This window comes from Ambystoma mexicanum, chromosome 10 (genome assembly GCF_040938575.1).
Source record: "Ambystoma mexicanum isolate Mex_15411 chromosome 10, UKY_AmexF1_1, whole genome shotgun sequence".
NCBI lineage: Eukaryota > Metazoa > Chordata > Amphibia > Caudata > Ambystomatidae > Ambystoma > Ambystoma mexicanum.
Genome location: NC_090932.1, coordinates 1,399,862,927 through 1,399,888,162, shown reverse-complemented (window position 1 = coordinate 1,399,888,162; position 25,236 = coordinate 1,399,862,927). Strand labels below are relative to the sequence as shown.

The window sequence follows — 25,236 nt, the reverse complement described above, 5'->3', positions numbered from 1 at the left end:
CATATATAGCACACGCAGCGCCTGTTGGCCTCAGTTCTGTATTTCTGCGATAGCTTCGAAGAAATTCGGCGCACCTCACATCTTGTGACGTCTTTGTTAATCTTGCGACATCGAGATGTCTTTATCATCGACACCGATGAATCCCAAGTCCAGTTTTAAAAAGTGTTGGGATTGTGGATTGAAAATGTCCCTGACTGATCCGCACCGTATCTGTTTGTGGTGCCTCGGAGCAGACCATGACACCTCCGACTGCTAGAAGTGCCAGTCAATGACTGGAAAGGCCTTGAGGGAAGGGAAGGGGAAGCTGAAGGTAGGGTAAATCCCTAAGAAATCCCCTAGCCGATCCGTGAAACCTTCGACTGACGAGTCGAAAGGCCAATCTCCTCAGGGGAAGAAGGCCAAGCGGTCCAGGTCGAGGAGTGGCTCACACCACTCTTCTTTGTCCTCGAAGAAATCAAAGAGAAGGCACCGTAGGTCTCCTTCATTGACTTGGTCGTCGGACGCTTCCTCAGAAAGAGTTTCTTGCCCAACCAAGAAATCTACTCCGGCCGAGTGGGAAGCCTTCAGGGCTGAAATGCTTTAGATTTTCGAAAAGCAAAGACCTAGCCATGCTCCTACCGAGCCTTCGAAAGAAGCCTGAAAGGAAAGGTCTCTACCGAAGTCTTGCGTGCCGTCGAGCCCGGGAACTCTGCCTGATCCACATCGTGAGCCCTCGCTCCAATGTTTCATCGAAGGATCACTCGAGAAATAAGTACAAGTCGAGATTGTCAATGCCATCAACACCTTCGACGCCTGCCAAACTTTCGACATTGACGCCTTTGACGCCAGCTGCGCCATCTTTACAAGATGTGCCGTCGACACCGAGCGGCCCTCCTAAACCAATGGCACCGATAAAGAAAACCTCAACGACTACTATGGCGTCGAAGCCAATTCTGTCAAAATCTATAATTCCAGAAAAAATCTATGTTCCACTGCCTAGGAAATACTTTTTTAAGTCTTTCTTTAATTTATGAAGATGAGGAGCAGTCTGAAGAAAAGGCTCCATTTGGCCTACAATATGGTACACCCAGTGTACCAGAGAGTTTCATTGCGGAAGAGTCCAGGATGATGGACCTTTATGAAAATGTACAGTCTGCAAGTGGGTGGATACCTTACCTGAAGTAGAGTTTGGGAAACCAGAGGCTGGGGAGCATGCGGATGCATCCTACAGGCAGCTCATGTCGAAGGTGGTGGATTACATAGGTTGGAGAAGGCCTCCATTACCATATGAGCAAGACGATCTTACTGACCTTCTTGACAAAGGTCCACAATCAGATCCCATCTTACCATTCCATATGGCCTTGCAGAAAAGGGTGGCCAGAAACTGGGAGACTCCGGAGATCAATCTGGTAGATGATAAAAATGTAACTAAGTACCGCCCTTCCAGTAGTGACCCCAACTACCTGTCAAAACACCCCACTCCGCAAAGTCTGGTGGTGCGGGCAGCTACTGCAACATCAAAACAATTGGCGTACCCTACCATCCCTCCTGATAGGGACAATGAAGGCATAGATGGATGGGCAAGGAAGGTATTCTCTGCAGGGAGCATGGCACTAAAATCGGACACCTCTACTTGTGTCAGAGCCTTCAGTCTTCTTCTCCTGGTGCAGAGGCAGCACAAACGCCTCCCTTCCCGTTAGGTCTTGGGGCCTGGAGATTACACCATCGCAGGCTTCCGCGACTCTTCGGGGAAAGTGGGTTAGGGTCCGTGGAGTGGATAGGAAGAGGGTTGTAGGATCACCGGGGAGAGGAATAGGAAGGAGTTGTGGATAGGAATGGGGAAATTAGGTTAACATGCTCCTTGGCTCCTGCTTCCTTTTTGTGGAGTTGCAACCTGTCACTCCTATACACTTCACAACATCTAGTATACACTCAATACTGGAGCCTTTGTGCTGGAGCTCCAACCAGTTTGGCCAACTGCTTCTGCAGTGCCAGTGAGTATGCCACTGTTGTTCACAAACACTTGCCAAAACGTTTCTCAGATTATTGCATGCAAGATTCCCACATTACTGCATGTAGGATAAAGCTCCCCCCACATTGCTTCATGCAAGGTACAGTACACCTAGACGTGGCTCACTAGGTTCGCTCAGTCATTAATTCGCTCAGTCATTAATTGCAACAAGAAACATAAACATGAACTTAGCTTCGTTCTCAGGTGATTCTGCGGCGACTGCCGTCTTTTCTGTCCACGCACCATTCCGTGGAGTTGTCTTCCACTAGAAACAACAAGGAATGTCAGAACGGATGTGTGCGCTAGTACTACCCTTGAAGGGTTAATTGTTCTGAAATCGGGCGGCCCGTATCTAGCGTCGCCCACACGGAGGCCTAAGGAGTCTGGACCATGCAGTGCCCCCCAAGATGCATGCGGTGGTTGAGCAAGCACTACCGATGCAGGATTAGTAGTTCGTGCCCCAAGAGTTAGTTTAGTTTTGCACGCGGCTTGGTTTTCGTGCTTTTCGTGTTAGTTTAGGAAAATCACTTCCATGCAATTAGCCGCTGCGCGTAGAGAACATGCGCTACTTATCTCGAATGTGACACGGGGCCTGGGGTATGCTTTCAGGCGGGCTGGTGCCCCCGCTGATGCTTGCCGACCAGAGCTCTGCTGGTACACGTCAGCTCAGGTTGCCGGTCAGGATTGTGAGCGGCGCTCGTGGGGCGCGGCTCGCGCATGCACGCTCGCGTGGGCGTGGTTCCCATGTGTCCTGCCGCCGGGGTTGCTGGGAAACGTAGTTTCTTGGCTGTTCTCCACCCCTGGCCTCGCGACCTGCTAAAGGGGTGGAGAACACGTCTTGAGAAGCCTGTCGGGCGCCGAAGAGGCCCCCATCTCCCTCCAAGACCCAACATAGGGGCCCTTTTCTCTGCCACCACCCCAACAATTGGCAGGGTTCTGACAACTTGTGCCCTCACAAAGTTTACGTTCACTCTATGGGAAGGCATTGCCATGGCGGCAGAGCACATTCCCGAAGGGGATGAAAGAGACGGCTTCTTAGCCATAGTTAAAGACGGCAAAGAGGCCATGTGTGAGTCTCTTCAGTCAGGTTTGGATTCTGCTGATAGCACCAGCAGAGCCATGGCTACCAGCACCATTAGGCACAGGTTTGCGTGGTTGAGAAAGTCGGTTTTTGCACTAGATGTGCAATCCAGACTTCTCAACATGCCTTTTCACTGGTCGCAACTTTTTGGCAACATGGGTGACGAGAATCTTGAGAAGTTGCAGACCTCAAAGGCGGGAGCCAAATCTTTAGGCACCGCTATTAGGCAAACTCAGCCTTTTCGTCCTAGTGGGCCACCTTGAAGGGTAGATCTTTTCGCTACTACTCCTCAGTTGGAAGGGTGAGAGGAATAGCTAGTCAAAGGGGCCAGAGATATGTCCGTGTGGTGGACGAGGAAGAGGTGCAAAGCCAGCTCAAGCGGCAGCCTCCTTACCATTGACCGCTGCATCTGCCTCCTCAAAACCTCTCTGAGGTCTTGAGTCACAGTACACCAGTCGGGGGCAGACTGTCTCAGCATCTAGAGGAATGGCAAGACATTACTTTGGATGCTTGGGCTCTAGAAACCATAGCCCACGGTTACTGCCTTCCTTTTATAAGGAGACCTCAGAACAATCCACCATGGATTGCGGATCTGCTCCTTGTACAGGAAATTTTAACCCTGCTAGAGAAAGGTGCTATAGAACCAGTGCCAGTAGCGGAGAGGACCAAAGGATGTTACTCCCTTATTTTGTAATACCAAAGAAGGAAAGAGGACTAAGACCCAGCTTGGACTTAAGATACTTGAACAAGTTCCTCAGGAAGGGCAAGTTCAAGATGGTCACACTTTCTCAGATCCTTCAGGCCCTCCAACTCATTGGACCTTCAGGATGCTTATTTTCATGTACCAATCCATCTCAAGCACAGAACAGACCTGAGGTTCGCAGTTGGCAATTCTCATTATCAATTTCGAGTCCTGCCATTCGGGCTAACCGCTGCCCGGGGGTTTTCACCAAACTGATGGCGGTGGTGCCAGCGAGTCCCAGGAGGGGGGGGGATTCACGTCTACCCCTACCTGGACGATTGGCTGATCAGGGCGCGTTCTTCCGAACCAGCCCGGGATCATCTCAACGTCACTTGCCACTCTCTTCACAGACTGGGCTTCTCCCTCATTTACAAGAAGTTCCATATGACACCTTCTCAAAAGCTCCAGCATATCAGAGCTCTACTAGATACATCCTTGGGAAAGAGCTCGCCAACCGAGGGGCTCAAGACATTCTTCGTATGGTTACCAGGTTTCAGAACACGCACAGTCTACCGCCCTTCAACTTTTTGAGGTTGCTCGGCCTCATGGCATCCTGCATTTTTCTAGTGTCACAAGCCCACCTGACAATGAGATCCCTTCAATGGGCTCTAAGAACTCAATGGTCCCAGTTCTCAGGAAAGATGTCGGATCGACTTCAGGTTCCAACCAGGGTCTCACAGGATCTTCTGTGGTGGGCCTGTGAGGACATTATTCTGAAGGGAGAACCCTTTTGGCAACCATGGCCGGAGATAACAGTATTGACGGATGCCTCACTCACGGGGTGGGGAACCCATGCCAACGATCTGACAGTTTGTATCCATCGGAGTGCAAACTACATATCAATCTTTTCGAGCCGAGGGCAATCAGACTAGCGCTGAAGGCTTTTCTCCCCTCCGTATGGGAAAGAATATTCTGATAATGATGGACAACACACTGGCCATGTACTACATCAACAAGAGAGGAGGTGTAGGGTCACTACCACTGTGCAGAGAGGCAATACAGCTCTGGTACTGAGCAATTCAAGAATCTCCCTATTGGCAGTTCACCTACCCGGAGAGGGGAACACGGCGGCAGATGCTCTGCGCAGGCAGAACACAGTCTCCCAATTGTGGGGACTAGCTCAGGAAGTCCTTCAACAAGAGATCTTCACCCTTTGGGGAACTCCTCAAGTAGATCTGTTTGCGGCCAGGGTCAACAGGAAGTGTGAACTGTATTGCTCCAGGGAATTTATCCCAAGAGGAGCTCTAGGAGAAGCGTTCATAGTGGACTGGGAGTTTCCACTCCTGTACGTGTTTCCTCCAGCCCCCGTCATGTGAGCTGGAGGTTGAGAAGGTTTGGGAAACACATGATCCTATTTGCTTTGAATTGGGCCAGGAGGACATGGAACCCAGACCTTCTGGGCATGTCCATCTGTCCTCCGATGCTCTTATACAAAGAGAGGACCTTCTCTTGCGAGAGGAGGGTTGGGTTCTCCATCCAGAGGTCAAAACACTCAACCTTCATGCTTGGTTTCTGAAAGGTTGAGATATAAGGATTGGGATCTCCCGGCTGATGTAATGCAGTTTTGCTTTCAGCCAGATGGCCAGCAGCAAAGTCTTTGTAACGTTGCTGTTGGAATTAATTCTGCGACTGGTGCAGAGAAAACAATGTAGATCCTTTTCTGTGTACAACACCAGATGTTTTATCTTTTCTTCTACCTTTAGCCAATCTGGGGCTCCAGATTAGTACCATTAAAGGCTACTTGGTGGCGCTGTACGTCTTTAAGCGCTCGTCAGAGGAAAGTTCCTACTTCAAAATTGCACTGGTGACAGAATTTCAAAAGGGGCTAACCAATGTGTTCCCCCCCCATCTCTGTTCCAGGTTCCAGTTTGGGACCTTAATCTGGTTTTAAAATTTCGAATGTGCGCACCTCTTGAACCATTACATTAATGTCCTTTAAGTTTGTTAACCTTCCAAATGATTCGATTGATGGCTCAGCCTGTAGAGTGAGCGAGTTGCAGGCACTTTCGTCTAAGCCACCCTTTACTATCTTCCACAAGGATAGGGTTGTTTTAAGGGTCAAACCTTCATTTTTGCCCAAAATCATTTCTGATTATCATATATGGCAGAACATTGTTCTACCTTCTTTCTATCCCCCACCTCATCCTGGCAAGGAGGAGGAAAGACTACAAAGGTTAGACCCTAGGAGAGCGGTAAGCTTTTACATATCTAGAATGTCAAAGCTACGTATTGATGACAAACTTTTCATTGTATATACAGGACATAAGCTGGGTCAGGCTGTTACTAAACTGACCTTATCCAGATGGATAATTCTGGTAATCTCAGAATGTTACAGGCTGGCAGTGAAAGACCCTCCTGACGGTTTAAGGGCCCATTCCACCAGGGGCATGGCTACTTCTATAGCCCTACAAAGGGGCGTACCAATTAAAAACATGTGTGAAGCAGCAACGTGGTCTACCATCCACACATTCACAAAGCATTTTTGCCTGGAATCTTCCCTCGGTCAGGATGGTACTTTTGGTAAGGCAGTCCTGCACTCCGTCCATGGAAATATATGAATTCAAATTCTACTCCCTCCTCCAAACCAAATATTGCTGTGGAAGTCTGTCAAAGATGAGGAATACGTGGGAGGACGCAATCCATTCGAAGAACAAGTTATTTACCCCACAAGTTACTCACCCCACGTAACATTCTTTGGACTGGATGTTGCTCCCACGTATTCCTCATCGCCCTCCCATCCTACCCCTCAGTAGAATTTACCATGCTATTACAGCTTCCGTTCCATCAAGGCTGAGTATGGTCACTCCTGTGGGTATCTCGGCTGTTAAAGGGGAAAAACAGAACTGAGGCCAACGGGCGCTGCGCGTGCTATACATGCCTTCGATGACATCACCCTCGACAGAGGCCTTCGAGGGACATCGAATCGACGCACATCGCTCTCTGCCAAAAAACCTTGCTGAAGCTGGACAATGTCAAAGATGAGGAATACGTGGGAAGAACAACCAGTCGAAAGAAAATTACCAGGGGCAAGTAACTTGTTCTTTTAAATTATGCTTTTGACTGGAGATTTGTGAACTGGAATTGATACTGATTGGGACTGCTGTGGTACTACCATTGATGCACCGCAGACGGCGGTGCCTTGATGGCCGAGATTGCTGAGATTGAGTGATCAAAGATGGTACCTGCAACCTCGCAGAACACCAACTGAAGCCCTGACGTGTGCTGCGGCTTGTGCAGGGTTGGCCGTGGAAGCGGTATTGCATTGCCCGGAATGAAACGTGGAAGCATTTGTGGCACAGCTCCTGTGGTGATTGGTGAGAGGTAAGGGTGACATCATGCCCAGAGACAGAGACCGCTATAAAGTGGAGCCCCATAGTAACGTGGAGTGGGGACGCTGGAACGTGCATAAGCAGGCAATCCCAATGTTGGATGTTTAGTGAGGGACACCACGCACAGCATCACAAATCCCTAACAGCAGGGCGAACAACAGGCAGCCACTTAGTGTGCATGCGGAGCCCGGCGGGCAGAAGAAGAAGGCGGACCATCTCGGATGTGCTGGTGCTGTGTGGGCTGCTTGCCAGCTAGCGCTCTGGGATGGGCGAGCACGCAGGGGCTAACAAACCCACACAGTCCTCATGGGGCTCGGTCCTGAATTGCCACCACCGCCGCCATACCCAAGAAGCAGAGCTTCATGGTCGCAAGACCTGCACAGAGGCATGCAGGACGCCCCCGGGTGTCTTGATACATGCAAGAACAATCGCAGGTGGAGAGTGGGCCTACAATAGAAGCCACTATCCAAGGCTGTTCCTTAGATCCAGGCAGCACCCATAGCCTGGGCTCCTGTGGTCCCAGTCAGGCAAAGATTACTTGACTCAAGCTGGATGAAGCACTGAACAACCACTCATTGAACACCACTGCGGGCCATTGCCTTGCTCGCTTCGAGACACCTAATAACGGCGGGTTTGGTGAAAAGAGGAGGTATATGGCATTTGAACACCAGCGGCACGGCAATGAGCTGCGCCCACAAAGAGACCCACTGCAGAATAGTACGGTGGTCATAAGTTGCACCAGAGGAGTGTTTATTATGCCACGTCTTTGTGACCTTCGAAGCGTTTCTGCTGATACCTGGTTCGGCGATAGACACTGCAGGGAGGGGTCCAGAGGCAAAACTAACACCCAATCACAGGTAACGAACTGGCTGAAAAAGTCTGGGTGTTGGGGCATAGAGCTGAAGGCGCGGAAGGGAGGGCCAGAAGAAACAACCTGAGAATACTGGGCCTCCCAGAAGGTGGAGAGGGCAATGACCCAACTGCATATGTCGAAAATGTACTTTTGCAAGAAGTAGGCCCTGGCACCCTAACACAAGGTTTCAGTCGAACGTGCGCATAGATCCATGGCGAAAAGGCCACCTCCTCATCCCCGAGACCACTGATGGCAAAAATCATGAACCACAAAGACAGTGAAAGGATCTTGGCCTTTTTAAGAAAGGGGGCACCTTTGTGCATGCAGCCTCGAAGTTGGCCATATATCCGGACTACACTGTTCTGGAACAAAGATACAGGGCAATGTTTGGCCCTTTCCAAGGAACAGCTACGCTGAGCGGACTTATAATACATGCTAATTTATCCTGCCAGTCTCAAAGTGCTCTATAATGGCAGGTCACAATTCTTTGAGGACACAGCAGAGGCGCACTCCTGGATGGACACGCTAGACATGGCACAACTCCCAGACAGGAGAACGCACCATAGCACCTTGATCCTACAATACGTGAACAACCTCCCGTTTTTCTTCCTTCATGCGCACTGGTGGAAATGAAACCATAGCAGACTGCGGGAGTAAGAAACATTGAGATACATGAACCCAAGGCTGGAGCCCAGACAGCAGCCGCTGCTGGAGGCTGACACACCCCAGTTGACATTGTACCTTAGGATGCCCTTTTTATGGCATCACGCTGCTGTACGCAACCCGAGAGCGGGAGGGGGGGAGTAGAAGAGGCAGGTGGGCCTGAGTACACATTCTGCTACTGGGCCATTGTTATGCTATTTGGGTAAAGGGTTTTGTGGTATCTTCCTCACTTTTTTCAACATCTTTTGCTTTGTATGTTTGACTTCTTTTTTGGAAAGATGGAACATTTTCAATATTATACAGATAGTCAATTCATACATATGGGCAGGATCTTTGCAGACAATGGCTTGCCGCACATAGCTAACGCATGCTTGTTCACGCTTGAGGGATGATATTGAATATGTAAACTGATCACGGGTGCGGTCTATGGGGAGGGGAATAATAATAATTATAATAATTTGGCATTTATATAGCGCTACGAACCCTTAGGTATCTGAGCGCTGCTTATTATTACCCACGGTGTGTGGTGCTCATTTATCGACCTCGGAAGGATGAAACGCTGAGTTTGGCGCTGCCGGGATTCGAACCTGCGTTCGCAGGCTCTGCACTGATGTCAAAGCGAGCGCTCTACTCGCTGTGCCACTTGACCGGCTAGAATGGCCCAAGGGGATACGATACACAGCTAGCAACATGAGTTATCCCCTGAAATGTCTGGGGCCTTACCAGCCACATAAAGAGACTGAGAGTACATGCTTATTTAATGAGGATGTAGGCACAAATTGCATTATTGCACAAACACACTTTACGACAGACTGGCAATCCTTGATAGCTAGGAAGTGGGGAGGGAAAACTGTATGGCTCTCCATTCTCAACATACGCCAGAGGTGTTCTTACATGGGTTGTTCATAAAAGGTAGCAGGCGTCCCTCTCCAGAAAGAACATGGCATGATAACCTGTTCTGTGGTTTTTCTCCACTTTGAGAGTTCGCAGTCCTCGCTTTTTGCTCACTGTACCTTTCACAGATGGGAAATAGCCATTTGCATATCAGTCTTTGTCCGGCCCACATGAACAGTCCAGCACCAAAATGCTATGGCAATTCCCTTCTGAACAAGAGTACCAACACCAACCCCATACACGTGTTTCAGCCTTGTTGGGTCTCATCAGTGAGGTGGAACTGTGCCTTTCTGAGCACAGTGAGCAGGGAGTCCACGTCTGGGTTCTCCCAAAAACTCTCAAAGTGGGAAAAAACCACAGAACAGGTTATTATGCCATGTTCTTTCTGGAGAGGGGAGCCTGCTACCTTTTTTAAAAGTGTTCTTACATGGGTTTGCAACGTCTGTTCCCCTATTAGCTGGCAGAGACTAGACATGATGATGAGGGCAGAATGGTATTGATACACGGTGCCTCAAAAATAGGGAAATGTGCATTGTATACACTTATGACCCTAATGACAATGCTACAGCCTTTTTTGTATTCGCTCTATTCTAGAATTACCACTTACAGGGGAGCAATGTTGATTTGGTGGGGGAGACTTTAATTGCACCCTTATCCCCATCATGGACAGATCAGATGAGAAATACCAGAAACCTGCCCCTTCAGCCAGAGTTTTAAGCTCTCTTCTGAAACATCTTGAACTGGTAGATATTTGGCAAATGGCACACAGTGATGCACACGGATACTCGCACTTCTCAGCCCCACCTGAGGTGAACACTCAAATTGATTATATTTTCACTGGATGGGAGACCTTGGGTGAGTTTACAGCCATAGATTATAAGGCCAGGGTCCTCTCCAACCATGCCCTCTTAATAGCCACGTGGAAAAGGAGGGCGCAGAGACCACTGATCCCCACCTGGCGACTGAGGGCAGAGGGGTTGCTAGATGACACGTTTAGGAAACACCTCAAAGACAAGATAGGGGAGTACTTTCAGACTAACACAGACAGCGTCTGGAGAGTCAGCACTTTATGGGATGCATTTAAGGTAGTGTTGCAGGGAGAACCTATTGACAAAATGGGTGGATTTAGGAAAGAATTACTAGAGGCTCTTGCAAAAACAGAAGTGGATATTGAGGCAGCAGATGGCAGGGGAGAGGAGAGGGAGGACGAAGCAACAGTTCTAACAGCACTGCGTCAAAAATGCGTTGGTGAATGGGAAAGGCTGGGAAGATTTGACTTTGCCAAGTAAACGCAGAAATTGCATGCAGAGGGTGACACAACCGGAAGACTGCTAGCGTGGTTGTGCCGCAGCGAAGAGCCAAGGGAAATGATTAGGGCAATTAAAGATGAGAGTTGCGTTCTCGTGACAACCCAGGTGAGGTTAATTATATTTTATTTGGATACTATGAAACCTTGTACTCAATGGGGTCAGAGGGAAGTGAGATAGACATCAAAGAGGCTTTGGCCCAGATTAACTTACTAGACTGGATAGAGAGCAGTTGGAGAAGTTGGACGACCTGCTCACACTTGATGAAATCCAGACTGCCATAACAACCTTGCCCTCGGGTAAAACCCCAAAGCCAGACAGATTGCCAAGGAATTTGACAAAACATGTGTAGATATTCTAGCACCAAAACTCCTAGAAGTGTTAGATGAGGCTTATTAGATGGGAGTGTTGCCCCTACACTATTGTTGACCTATTGATCCCTATTGTTGCCTGTAACCTGATGCTCAAAGCGCACATATACCCCTGGGTCAAGAGCGCTATACAAATAAATAAACAAACAAACAAACAAACAAGCTTGAGAGAGTCAACCATAGTGCCCATCCTCAAACCTGGCAAACCCCTGCTGGTCTGTGGCCCTTCTAGGCCCCTCTCCATGGTTAATCAAGATGGCAAAATCTTCCTGCCTCATTGGCAAACAGACAAAAGAGTGATCTGTGACCTGATGCCCACTGACCAAACTGGGTATGTCCCGGGCAGGAACACCTCATGGAACCTACGAAGACTGCACCATGTGATAGACAGCACCAAACAACTAAACGTGGACTGTGTGGTGGCCTCACTAGATGCAGTCAAGGAATTTGATTCTGTTAGATTGGACTGGCTGCACAAGACATTGAGCCATTTTGGTATCGGGGGGGGGGACGATTCTTGAGGTGGGTCAAGCTGGTCTATACCAAACCCACATTCAGGGTGCAGACAGGGAAACAGATTTCGAAGGGATTGTGTCCTCCGACGTAGTCCTTATCTTGATAGATTTCATCCTAGCGTGCTGGCCTCATCCCTCGAGCTGGTGTCCCTCGACAGCCACCGTCTCAGCGCCAACGTCATCGTGCGTATAAATGGCCTCGCACAGCGACCGTTGCTCAGTTCCATTTTTCCGTGCTTTGTGGGCTTCGGAATCGTGTTTCTCAGTTCTTTCTTCAAGTAGATTCTACTTATTCCTTGAAGATATCATCTTTATTCGATGGCTTCCTCGTCCGAACCGTCGACCCCACGGTCCAGCTTCAAAAAGTGTTGCGATTGTGGGAAGAAAATGTCATTGACGAATCCTCACAGGATCTGTTTGTGGTGCCTGGGATCGGAGCATCACTGTTCGGAATGTGAGGACTGTATGTCCATGACGGCGAAAGCCTTAAAAGGAGCGTAAGGGGAAGCTAGAAAGAGGTAAGACTCTTAAAACCTCTACTCCTTCGAAAGTTTCCTCGGCAGAGTCGAGACATTCGTCTCCTCGCCATCACAGGAAACATTCCCGTTCAAGGTCTCGAAGCGGTTCCCATCAGTCTTCGAGATCGAAACACTCGAAAAAGAGGTGTCGTAGATCTCCCTCTTCTTTGTCTTCTTCTATTTCCCCGGAAAGGGTCACCTGTCCCACGAACACAGCTCTCCAGCTAAGTGGGAGGAATTCTGTAAGAAAATGCTTAGCGTCTTCGAGAAAGCGGCCTCGACCCCCTCTGAGAGGGCTAAAGGTGATACCCTGGGTGAAAGACCCGAAAAATCAAAACATTGTGAGTCCTTGCACCCAGCGAAAGAAACTGCCCGTCATGAACCCTCGAACAAAGGCAGTAAGACCGCGTCATCAACGCTGTCGTCGAAGGCTTCTTCGACTCATAAATCTGCGTCATCGACGCCTTTATCGAACGATCCGTCGACGCATAAATCGGTTGCATCGACACCGTCTTCGACGCCACTGTCGACTCCAATAAAATACAGACCTACTACTGTCACTACATCTCAGTCAGTAGAGGTGCCGAGGGCTTCGACCATGACCTTGAGGATGCCGTCGACAACTTTGACGACTCCGAGTAGGATTCCGATCCTCTCAAGTACTTCGAGGTCTCTTCAAACTTTTTCTACGCCCTTTTTGGCTTTGTCGAAGCCTTTGACTTCCACATCCACAACTTCGACGTTTTCTCAACCGGTGACAACAAATCTGGCCCCTTCTGCTCTAGAAATGGGTTTTAAACCATACCCTAGGTCCGACTATTTTAGAGCTTTGTCCTCTATATATTAGGAAGGGGAGGATTCTGACCATGAGAGACCCTTTGGGTTACAAAGGACCACAACATCCATACCAGAGGAATTTATCTCTGAAGAGAACAGGTTAAAGGATCTTCAAGGCTCTTTACATGAGGCCAAGTGGTTTAGATACTTCTCCAGAAGTAGAATTTGCTAAACCAGACCCTGGGGAGCATGCTGAGACCCCTTATAGGGTTCTGATGGCCAGAATAATAGAGTTCATGGGGTGGTCTACACCTTCACCTTCTTTTCAGCAGGACGACCTTACTGACATTTTAGTTAAAGGTCCACAGGAAGATCCTGTTGTTCCTTTTCATACTGCAATGCAAAGAATAATCTCTGCTAATTGGGAAACTCCTTAAGTTATCCCGGCAGTTAACAAGAAACTATCTGCCAAATACAGGGTATCTGCTTCAGACACTGAATATTTGAACAAACATCCAACTCCAGAGAGTTTGGTTGTACAAGCAGCAACTTCATCGAACAGTAGATCTGCATACCCTACTATTCCACAAGACAGGGATGATAAAAGGTTTGACGCTATGTCAAAAAAAGTCTTTTCGCCATGTAGCATGGCGCTTAAATCTATTAACGCCACTTGCACGCTTGCAAGATTCAGCCATACGCTTTGGGAGTGTGCTTCATCTGCGGCTGACTGTCTCCCGGAAGGAGAGAGAAGGGAAGCATTTTTAAACATCATTAAAGATGGGAAGGATGCAATGTGCGAGTCCCTTCGAACTGGCATTGATTCTGCTGACAGTATCAGCAGGGCCATGGCGGCAAGTACTACAATCCGCAGATTTGCGTGGTTGCGAAAGTCTGGTTTTCCTCCAGATGTACAGGCCAGACTTTTGAATATGCCCTTTGACGGCACTTCTTTATTTGGTAAGAAGGCTGATGACATCCTGGAGAAGTTACAAACATCTAAGGCAGCAGCAAAATCTCTTGGAGCTGCAATCTGTCAGACTCCGAATCGCCCCTCAGGAACCTCCTGGAGGGGTGGGTCCTTTCACTTTTAACTCCGCATTTGGAAAAGGCAGAGGACAGCCAGCTCAAAGGGGCCAAAAACGATTCACCCGTGGTGGACGGGTTAAAGGTACAAAAGCCGCAGCAGCAGGTGCATCTTTACCCTCAGCATCTGCGTCAGCTGCTTCTAAACCCCTCTGAGGTCTCTCCTCACAAGACACCATTAGGGGGCAGGTTAACTCAACATCTGGTGGTCAGATGCTTGGGCATTGGCGACAGTTGCCCAAGGTTACTGCCTGCTTTTTCTGCACACCTCTGAGTCATCCACCGGAGAACAACTCTTTTGAGTTTTCCAGATCCGCTCCTTCTGCAGGAGATTCTAGACCTGCTAGAGAAAGGTGCCATAGAACCGGTACTTGCAGCGGAGAGGAACAAGGGTTGGTATTCCCCCTACTTCCTAGTACCGAAGAAGGACGGAGGACTGAGACCCATCTTGGACTTACGAGAATTGAACAAATTCCTCAGGAAGGACAAGTTCAAGATGGTAACTCTCTGTCAGATTCATCAGGCCCTCCAGCTTCAGGACTGGCTGGTATCTCTAGACCTTCAGGGTGCTTATTTCCATGTGCCAATCCATCTCAAACACAGGGAATACCTGAGGTTCGCAATTGGCAACTCTCACTATCAATTTTGAGTTCTGTCATTTGGGCTGACCTCCGCCCCGAGGGTCTTCACCAAGCTAATGTCGGTAGTGGTTGCAACTCTAAGGAGGGAAGGGATCCACGTCTACCCATACCTGGACGATTGGCTGATCAGAGCAGTATCTTCGGAACAAGCTCAGATCCAGCTAGATTATGTCTGCCACTTCCTTCATAAACTGGGCTTCTGCCTCAATTTAAAGAAGTCACAGATGATACCATCACAGAGACTCCAGTTCATTGGAGCGGTCCTGGACACTCCCTGGGGAAAGCCTCACCACCAGAGGTGAGGGCTCAAGATATTCTGCAGATGGTCACCAAGTTTCAAAATGCCCAACGTCTTCCAGCCTTCGACTTTTTGAGGTGGCTAGGCCTCATGGCATCCTGCATCTTCCTAGTGCCAGAGGCTCGCATAAGAATGAGATCCCTCCAGTGGGCTCTAAGAAGCCAATGGTCGCAATTTCCAGGAAGAATGACAGATCTCCTTCAGGTCCCGGACAGAGTGGCTCGAGACCTTCGGTGGTGGGCCTGTCGGGAGAACATTTTGAAAGGAGAACAGTTTTGGCAACCAAGGCTAGAGATAACAGTAGTCACGGGTGCCTCACTCACGGGGTGGGGAGCCCATGCCAACGACTTGACCATCAGCGGTTGTTGGTCTCCATCGGAGTCCAGACTACATATCAACCTGTTGGAGCTGAGAGCTATCAGACTAGCGCTGAAGGCTTTTCTGCCATCTGTACAAGGGAAAAATGTCCTAATAATGACGGACAACACGGTGGCCATGCACTACCTCAACAAAAAAGGAGGCGTAGGATCACTGCCACTATGCAGAGAGGCGATGCATCACTGGATTTGGGCAATTCAAGAAGGAATCTCTCTATCGGCAGTTCACTTAGCCGGAGAGAAGAACTTGACAGCGGACGCTCTGAGCAGGCAGAGCACTGACTCCCACGAGTGGGAGCTAGCTCAGGAAGTCCTTCAAGAGATCTTCGCCCTTTGGGGAACCCCTCAAGTGGATCTGTTCGCCACCAGTATCAACACGAGGTGTGATCAGTTTTGTTCAAGGGAATTTCCCCCCAGAGGAGCTCTAGGGGACGTGTTTGTAGTGGACTGGGAGTTTCCACTTCTGTATGCATGTTAGGCAGAAACCTGTGCAGTTCCCTTAGGGACCACTGCAAAAAGTTTAAGTCTACAGGAGTAAGCAGTAAACCCAATTGGTAGCAGTCTGCACCACCCAGATTTACCTGGTAGCTCTGGCTGAGCAGTCAGACTTCTCTCAAGAAGAGTTAGGCAGTATATAGAGTATACACAATAGGGCTAAAAATACAGTAGCACAAGCAAACACTGACCAGAGCTTTGGTATAAAAGTATATAATTATTTATTTAAAAAGACACTTGTAAAAATACACTGGCACTAATATGTCAAGCAAGTTCAAACACAGTCACTATAAGTATATACACCTCCCTAGTTAATTATTCGACAAGTCTAGGTTAAGACACCACTTATTTAGCAAAACAGAGGTGAGCGCATAACCGTATATGGCACTCCAATAATTTGTTTAAAAGGGGAGAGAAAAGGCAGAATAGGAAAAACACACAGTACCAACACTTTTAAGAAACCACAGCAAGTCAAGAGAGGCAGGGTCTACTGTAGAGCAAAAAGTTCATAGGCCAGGCCCACTTTTGGAGAGAGCAAGGCGGAATGTGCTCAAGATCACACAGTGGAAATGCACTCAAAGTCTTTACAGAAAAGTCAAGAGGTTGGATCAAGTCAGAAAGGTAATGTTAGCAGGTCCGAGGTCACCCCAGGATAGAGAGTCAAGGATTTCCGGGACACCTTCGACAGTCTGTTGCAAGGGAGACCAGGTGGGACACAGTACCTGAAATGGTGAGAAAGCTCCAGCGGGGGCAGTTGTTCCTGGCAGCGGGTGCAAGTCAGAGCTTCGTCCAGGGGAAGAGATGATCTCAACGTGGAGGAAAGCTGGAGGTCGTTGCACTGCCAGGGAAGAAACCAGCCGCGGAGTTTCCCGGTTAAAAGGTACGACCCTTTTATTCGCGGTAGTGATGAAGCGTGGCTATCTGGCCGCCGGGGTGCTTGGCACGGGCGATTCGACCACGAGATGATCCAGGAAGGCGAAAAAGGCGAACTGGTTGGTCCCACCAGCTCAAGGGGAAGAAGACTCTCCTGGAAGAAGATCTCCTCTGTCGTCGGTAAAGTGGTGAGTTTCGTACAGCAGGGCTCCACCGGTGGTGTCGTCATTGTAGATGGCTCAGCTTCTCCCCTCTTCGGATTCTTTAGGCCCTGTGGCAACTTCTGAAGTTCCAGTCCCCAAAGCCTTGCTTTTATGCAGCAAATCCCCCATTCATCAGCCTAGCTGTCACTCAAACATGCTAAGTGGTGAGCCGGGCGGCTCACCACTGGGCCAATCACACAAGAGTGCGACTTGAGTTGCCAAGGCAACTCAGTCCAGGGTGCCTAATCCCCCTCCCACACATCGTGTTGACCCCAGACAGAGTGGCACCATTTGGAGGGCCTCTGTGGAGAAGCCCGCCAAAAAGTGGAACAAAGGGCTCGACTTGGGTTAGAGTTTCAGAGGTGAACACAAACGCCATCTTAAAACCGAGTCCTGGCAAAAAGACCCAAACAGGGAATAAATATTAAATAAATAACCCACCGGTATCTTTAACATTGCACCAAAAAGTGGTGCGTTTAAAATGAATGGGAAAATCCCATAGGAAATATTCCGGTGGAATATTTCACATGGTATCCACTGCCACCAGCCAGATACTCGACAAGGGGGGGACTGGACAGTGCCCCCTTGGAAAACAGACCCAGGGGCAATCGAATTACCCCTACCAGTACTTCCACAATATGATGGTTTGTACTGCTTCTGTTCACAATTTGAGACTAGTAAAGCCAATGGTGACTTTACATGCCCTGGGAGACAGTAGTCAGTCCCAGGGTATGGAGTCTATGTTTGGGGGTCACTATGACACCCCTGTGTTACTGCACTGAGGGTGCTGTGTAACACACATACCAAAAACACAGGAAGCCCTATGGAGTAAAAGACCCCATAGCCCATAAAACACATTACATAGTCAAAGGACATTCTCAAATCATGCCTAAGAGTGGGAGAAAAAGAGTCTCAATCTTAGCAGGAGAAAAAAAAATAAACCCCAAAAATCCAGCAAAGCTGCTGGGGGACTCACTAGGTTTGGGAAATTAGCCTTAACAGAGAATTCTCCTTAACAACGCGTTTCCTCCAGTCCCTGTCATTCCTCAGATGATCAGGAGGTTGAGAAGATTCCGGAAGACTATGATCCTAATTGCCCCAGACTGGCCCAGGAGAACGTGGTACCCGGACCTTCTGGACATGTCCATCTGCCCTCCGATTCGTCTTCCGCACAGAGAGGATCTTCTCTCGCAGAAGGGAGGTCAGGTTCTCCATCCAGACATCAGAACCCTCAACCTTCACGCTTGGTTTCTGAAAGGTTGAGATACAAGGATTGGGACCTCCCGGATGACGTCATGGAGGTGTTGCTTTCGGCGAGAAGGCCAGCAACAAAGACTTTATACCGCTGCCGTTGGAACAGGTTTTGCAGCTGGTGTAGAGAAAAGAATATCGAACCCTTTTCATGCGGTACACCAATGGTGTTCTCTTTTTTGCTCTTTTTGGCGAATTCAGGTCTTCAAGTTGGTACGATCAAGGGCTACCTCGCAGCGCTGTCAATTTTCAAGCGCACTGGAAGGAGCCATCATATTTCAAATTACCCCTAGTAATCCAGTTTCTGAAGGGGGTAACTAATGTCTATCCCCCAAAGACGTCCCTTGTGGGACTTAAATCTAGTCTTAAATTTCCTGATGGGTACTCCCTTTGAACCACTCCATTCTTGTTCATTAAGATTTGTCACCCTTAAAACAGTCTTACTAGTGCCTCTAACATCTGCCAGAAGAGTGAGCGAATTACAAGCTCTATCTTGCAAACCTCCTCATACAATTTATCTCATAGACAAAGTTGTCTTACAAGTGATGCCTAATTTCCTCCCAAATGTAGTCTCTGAATTCCACATCACTCAGAAGATAACCTTACCTTCATTCTATCCTCCTCCCCTTCCAGGGAAAGAGGAAGAGGCTGGATCCAAGGCGTGCCTTGAGTTTTTATATCAGCAGACTTGCTAGGATAAGGCAAGCAGGCCAACTGTTTATAGGTTATGCAGGACACAAATTAGGATTGCCAATCACAAAACAGAACATTTCAAGATGGATTATTTTAGCCAATCTAGAATGCTACAAATTGGCAGGGAAAGAGCCCCCACAACACCTTAGGGCTCATTCAACCAGGGGTATCGCAGCCTCTTCAGCTCTCCAAAGAGGGGTACCTATTCGGAACATATGTGCAGCTGCCACATGGTCGTCTGCACATACCTTTACAAAATTCTACAATCTGGATTCCTCCTCTAGCCAGGAGACAATATTTGGCAAAGCTGTCTTACACTCTGTTTATTCTTAAAGGGAAATATTCCAATTTTACTCCCACCTCTGTTTGCACACCACTGCTATGGGAGTCTATCAAGATAAGGAATATGTCGGAGGACACAAGCCCTTCGAAGAACAAGTTACTTCTTACCTTGTAATGTTCTTTCAATGGGATGTTCCTCCGACGTATTCCTTATCGCCCCTCCCATCCATCCCCTCAGTAAAAACTTCCCTTGTAGTTGCAGCTTACGCTCCTTCAAGGTCAATAACCAATTCATGCACAGCTAAATTTCAAGCTTCAAAACGGAACTGAGCAACGGTCGCTGCGCGAGTTCATTAATACGCACAATGACGTCGGCGCCGAGACGGTGGCTGTCGAGGGACTTCGACGCGCAGCGCCCTCTACTGAAAAAAATTCCGAGGCCAGCAAGCTGGGATATAATCTATCAAGATAAGGAATACGTCGGAGGAACATCCCGTCGAAAGAACGTTACAAGGTAAGAAGTAACTTGTTCTTCTAAAGCAGGGCTGTCCGTTGTCCCTGATGCTGTTTATCCCTGCCCTTGAACCGCTAGCAGTGTTTCTTAGGTAGGAATATGCTGAGGCTGGTATCCTGATCGACAGGGTCAGGCACCTGGTTTCATTATATGTGCCCTGGAGACCTCCTTCCTTCTAAGATAATTTTGGAAAACAAAAGGACATTTTTGCTCCATTCTTGTGTAAGTTTGTTAATGCCTCGTTTAGATTGTGTGTTATCCCGCACTCAATAAAAGATGTGGCAGTAACTCTGCTTTTAAAAAAGGTGGGCTTGGTCCCAAATGACGCTGCTAACCTCCGACCTATCACCAACACATTGTTCTTCTTGAAACTGATTGATAAAGTCGCGACAATACAACTGCAATCCCATATCTCTGCGGCTGGAATTTTGCATAGTAAGCAGTCCGTTTTCAGACTCTTTCATGGCACTGAAAGCACCTTATTGGATTTGCAGACTCATATGTTGTCCATGCTGGAGAAGAGTAGATCAGGGCTGCTGGTTCTATTAGATTGATCAGCAGTATTCAACCTGTTTGCTCATAAAATCTTGCTGTATATGCTAGCCTCCGTAGGAGGCCTCTTGGAGGAGGCGGCCCTGTGGCTAAAAATTTTTTTTGAGGACCGGAGATCAAGGGTTTACTGGGGTGAAAATTAATCCAAAGTGGAAATCACCATATGCGGAGTCCTGCAGGGGGCATGCCTGTCCCCTCTACTTTTTAATATATATATTATTCCTTTGTGTAGGGAACTGGGGAAAATTGGGGCTCTTCATCTCTAATTGCGCAGATGATTTCCAGCTGTCTCTTGAGATTAGCTGGAACTATGAAGAAGACCAGGGAAAGTTGAATCTCGTCTACCAGATTATAAAGAGCTGGATGTCGAACAACTGGTTATGTTTAAATGCAGCCAAGACAGAGCTTATGATATACGGATCACAAAATGCCAGAGAATCAGGACTCAGCTGGCGAACCCCTAAAAATGCAGTGGTTGGAATGTCAGTAAATTAGCCTATGGTCCTTGAAGTACCTCTGTGTAAGGATTTTTATGTTCGCCATTATTCATTCATTATCAGTTCCTGTTATTTGGCTAGACAGTTAGCTTTGTAGCGCCTCTCTGCCCTGACCTTCACTGCGAAGATGAGCCCAGCATACACACATGCCATCACACCGACCAGGAAGCAGCGGCCAATTACAGCCTGGCATCCCCTATAGAGCAGGCTGCACTTTAGTATCCACCCAATCCACACTGTAATTTTCGACCGTATGTGATGTAACGAATGATGATATTTCGGCTTATAAGGTGCTGCCCATATAAATGTTGGCAAAGCGCTCTCGGGCAGCAGAGTTCTTTGCTTGCTAACTTCATTCTATATAAAGTCTGTTGACTCTTGCAATTTATCTTAGTTGTATTCCATTCTAGGGTGTCAGTTTCATTTGTCTGGTGTGAGGACACGTGCTTAGAAGGGTGTGGTGCCTTCAGTCCTCCAGCTGGTGACTGGCTCTTCCTCGCAGTTCACCCCGGACCTCTGCCTTTCAACAGCCTTGCTTTCCTCTGCTTTCATTCTGCACCCGGTCTTGCCTCTCCAGCAATTCTCGGGCCACGTCACTCTCACTCCAGTCAAGGAAGTTGCTTTGCCTTCTACGCCATCCTCTCCTGCTACCTAACTGATCTCCATCAAGTACTTTAAATATTCCGCACTGTGGCTTGGGATCATTAGAGCTAGTCCGTTCTCCTTGAAACAAATCACATGTAGTCTGCATTGACTCCAGACTCCTCTTCTTTGTCCCAGTACGAAAATGGTGTTTGGTGAGGTATGCCTTGATAAAGGAAGTGTGCATAACTCTGTGTTGTCTCCTCCTCGTCCCAGTGCTAAGGTGGTGTTTATGTGGGATATTTTGGGGGGGAGAAGAGGAGAAGAGCTGACAGCCCACAAAGGCTTGAGGGATAGAGAGTTCATTCTGAAAAGGGAATGGGAGATACCATATCTTGCATAAGGACGTCTTCTCCCCACTCCCTAAGTTCCCTCCACCTACACGATCCTCCCTCTCATATCCACCCCCCAGAGTCAGGATCCAAAAGCAATGGCATTTCCCTGACCAACTGAGAGGAGGATCCCGGTAGAAACAAACTGAAGACGCCCTCCGGTTCCTCACTGTAACCATGTGCTGATGTCATGACCTACCACTGACGAATTCCAAGAAAGGGTGTGCTATGAATATGATCTGAAGATGGTTGTTAAGATAGCAAGTGGCCATTGAGACTTGAAGAATTGGAGAAAGATGGAATTTCTTTCAATGGGTTTTGTCCAATCACATGTGGGGGGTGGGTAGTAATAAAATATATGGGTGTGTTTTAACTGTTGTAAAAATGTATATAATGGGTCAACTTATGTAATTCGGCGAGACTTGGGTTAGTTGGACTCGACAGGGTCATCTAGCTCCTGCCCGGACGATTGTACCATAAACTTGCCTTGCGTATGTCTGGTTTCTGCACATAAGGTGTATGTTAGTTTAATATTGGATGGTGTGTTTGGGCTGGAGAATTAATTGGTGGTGAATCTTTGCATGTAATTCCTGTTTTCATGGGAGTTGGGCCTTAGCTACCTTGTTTAGAGTGTGAACACCTGCCCAAACCAAGATGGAGGTGCCAATCACTGATCTAATTGGTTGAGGATTCACAAAGTCAGTTGAGAAACATTCTCAACTGTCTTTCGTTGTCTATGTTCCAGCTGAGTAGGTCAGGATCCAAAGAGGTTCCAGGAATGGAGGCCTATGCACTTTGGCCCTGTCAAGATATTTACCAGAACAAGAACTAGTTACTCCAAGGATGTCAAATGTCCTGATGAAATCTGTGAAACAGTCTTCAATTTCAGAAGCTAAGTGAACTTATAAAAATATTATACTTCAATTTTTAGTAAGAGTATACTCTCGGTTAATAGAAATCAGAAGTTAACCTTAATGTTCTAAAGAAGAAAGAAACATGTAAATACCTTGGTGCTGAAATATTTTCGTGTTTACATAAACTGTAACTGACTTCGACTGCGTACGTAGCTTTCTGAGGTCTGCGCTACATCTGACGGAAAGTTCTGTTTGTTTAAGATATTTCCTTAAGGCTTGCAGAGCAGGTGAGGTGTTCGCTTCACTTCCGAAGCAATGATATTAGATGAGACGGAATTAGCTCCTTCGTTCCTGTTATGTATTCCCTCCATACATAATTACGCCACAAGTCTCAAGTATAGATAGGAATCTTTAGTTTAATTGGAGAAACCCCCGAGGAGGCCAACTTCTTTTCATTAACATCTTCGTGTATGGTCTCATCAACATTCTGGAACCATACACAAAGATGTTGTCATGGTTACAGAACCTTGTGTGCATGCATTCTTAACATATCCTCACATCTCCCTTTCTAAATAAATATAAATAAATATTGAAAACTTTTGAATATCTTAAAATACGATTTCTGCTATGCTGTGCATACATAACTATATATATATAAATCTCAACTTTAACTTCTATGAAATTATAAAGGATACATATCTTAATGTTACCACGATTGTAACATCTAAGCTGGTCCAATTCCTCAGTCCAACTTCTCAGTTTCCAGTTCTCAATAATACACAAAATCTTGTTTACGGTTCCACATCCTTTTCCTATGTCTTGGTATTGACTGAGCATCGTCATTCCTTCCTTCATGTGAATTTCCTTGTACTTTCTCTTCCTGTGTACTTCCTTTGCTCTTCACACTTGTCTCATCATTCTTTTTCTTGATATTCATCTCTTGAGATGTTTCTCCATACCATTCCCTTTCACTTCTCATTACCTCCTCCTCCTTTGCCAAAACAACATCATCACACGACCATTTCTTGCCATCCTCTAAAATCACGGATTTCTTTGAGCATTCCATCACCCTTTGAAGAGGACGATATCTTGACTCTCCTTTCATTACACGTTTTGGTTCTCTCACTCTTACCCAATCACCTTTCACAATTTGACTTTCTTGTACATGTTTTTCGCTTGTCATAGTATCTTTTATACTCCTCTTGTTTTTTTTTTACTCTGATGACAATGTCTTCCAAATTTATCTCTGTATTTCTTTTGTTCATCATCCAAGCTGGCTTAAGTCTATTTGTAGATAACCTTCCTCTCATCAATGTGAATGGAACTTCTTCAGTTATTGAATGTGGGGTAACTTTGTATGTGTTGAGAGCCTCCTTGAGTGTCTCTTTCCATGGTAAACCATTTATAATGGCCAATTGGATAATGCCTTTTATGAAACGATTCATCCTCTCCACCAAACCGTTCCCCATTGGATGATATAAGGCCGTTGTGCTGTGTTTAATGGCTCTATCTTTCAGAAACTTTTGCAATTCCACAGATATGAATTGAGCTCCATTATCAGACACTAACTCTTGTGGTTCTCCTTCTCTGTTAAAGATTTCTTCCAAAAACTTCACAACCTTGATAGCCGACACAGAGTCCTCAACAATACCACATTCCACCCATTTGGACATATAATCCACCAACACTATGAGGAATATTTTTTGTGATTCCAAAGTTTCATATGGTCCAGCTATATCAATAGCTAATTTTGTCCATACTGTACTGGGAATATTCACCGGCTGTAACGGGGTTGTCCTAATCAATTTACTTTTGTCACTTACTGCACATGCAGTACAATCTCTAACCAGAGATTCCATTTCACCCCACATATTAGGCCACCAATAAGCTGTCCTTACTCTTCTTTTTGTCAACATTCTTCCCACGTGTCCTTCATGGGCAATGTCCATAATCCTCTTCCTCAAGTTTGTCGGAGGTATTACACGTTCTCCTCGATATACACATATCTTATCACTAGACAACTCATCTTTAAATCTCTCCCAGTACTTTACATTGTCATCAATATCTTTCCAACCACTCTCAATGGCTCTTCTCAACATTTCCTGTTCCGGGTCACATTCTCTGGCTCTTACCCATTCCTCCTTTGAGAAACTCGAGTGTACTTGAGCTACAATGCAATCCATGTTTTCTTCTTCCATGCATTCATCTTTGTCCTCACAATAACCCGCAAACTCCTCACACGGCAGGCGAGAAAAGCAATCTGCTACCACGTTGTATTTTATGGTCACATTAAACTGCATGATAATCAGTGTCCATCTCCTTATGCGTGGAGATGTCATGTGAGGATTTTTTGAGTTTAAAACATGGACAAGTGGTTTATGATCTGTTCTAATGTCCACTGGGATGCCCCAAATTAAACTTTTGAAGTGTTCTAATATCCACTTAACCCCAAGAGCTTCCTTCTCTATCGTTGAATAATGTCTTTCAGCACCTCTTAATGTCCTTGAGGCAAAGGCAATGGGAACAATTTCACCTGCTTGCACTTGTTCTAGTACACCTCCCAATCCTATATTACTTGCATCCACTGATATTCTTGTCTTGGCACT

At 47.1% G+C, this 25,236-nt stretch overlaps 1 protein-coding gene across 3 annotated transcripts in view; it reads left to right on the top strand.

Moving 5' to 3' along the window:
• UBE3B (ubiquitin protein ligase E3B) overlaps positions 1-25,236 on the top strand; it is a 2,019,282-nt gene that overhangs the window by 466,202 nt on the left and 1,527,844 nt on the right. The window lies entirely within an intron of this gene.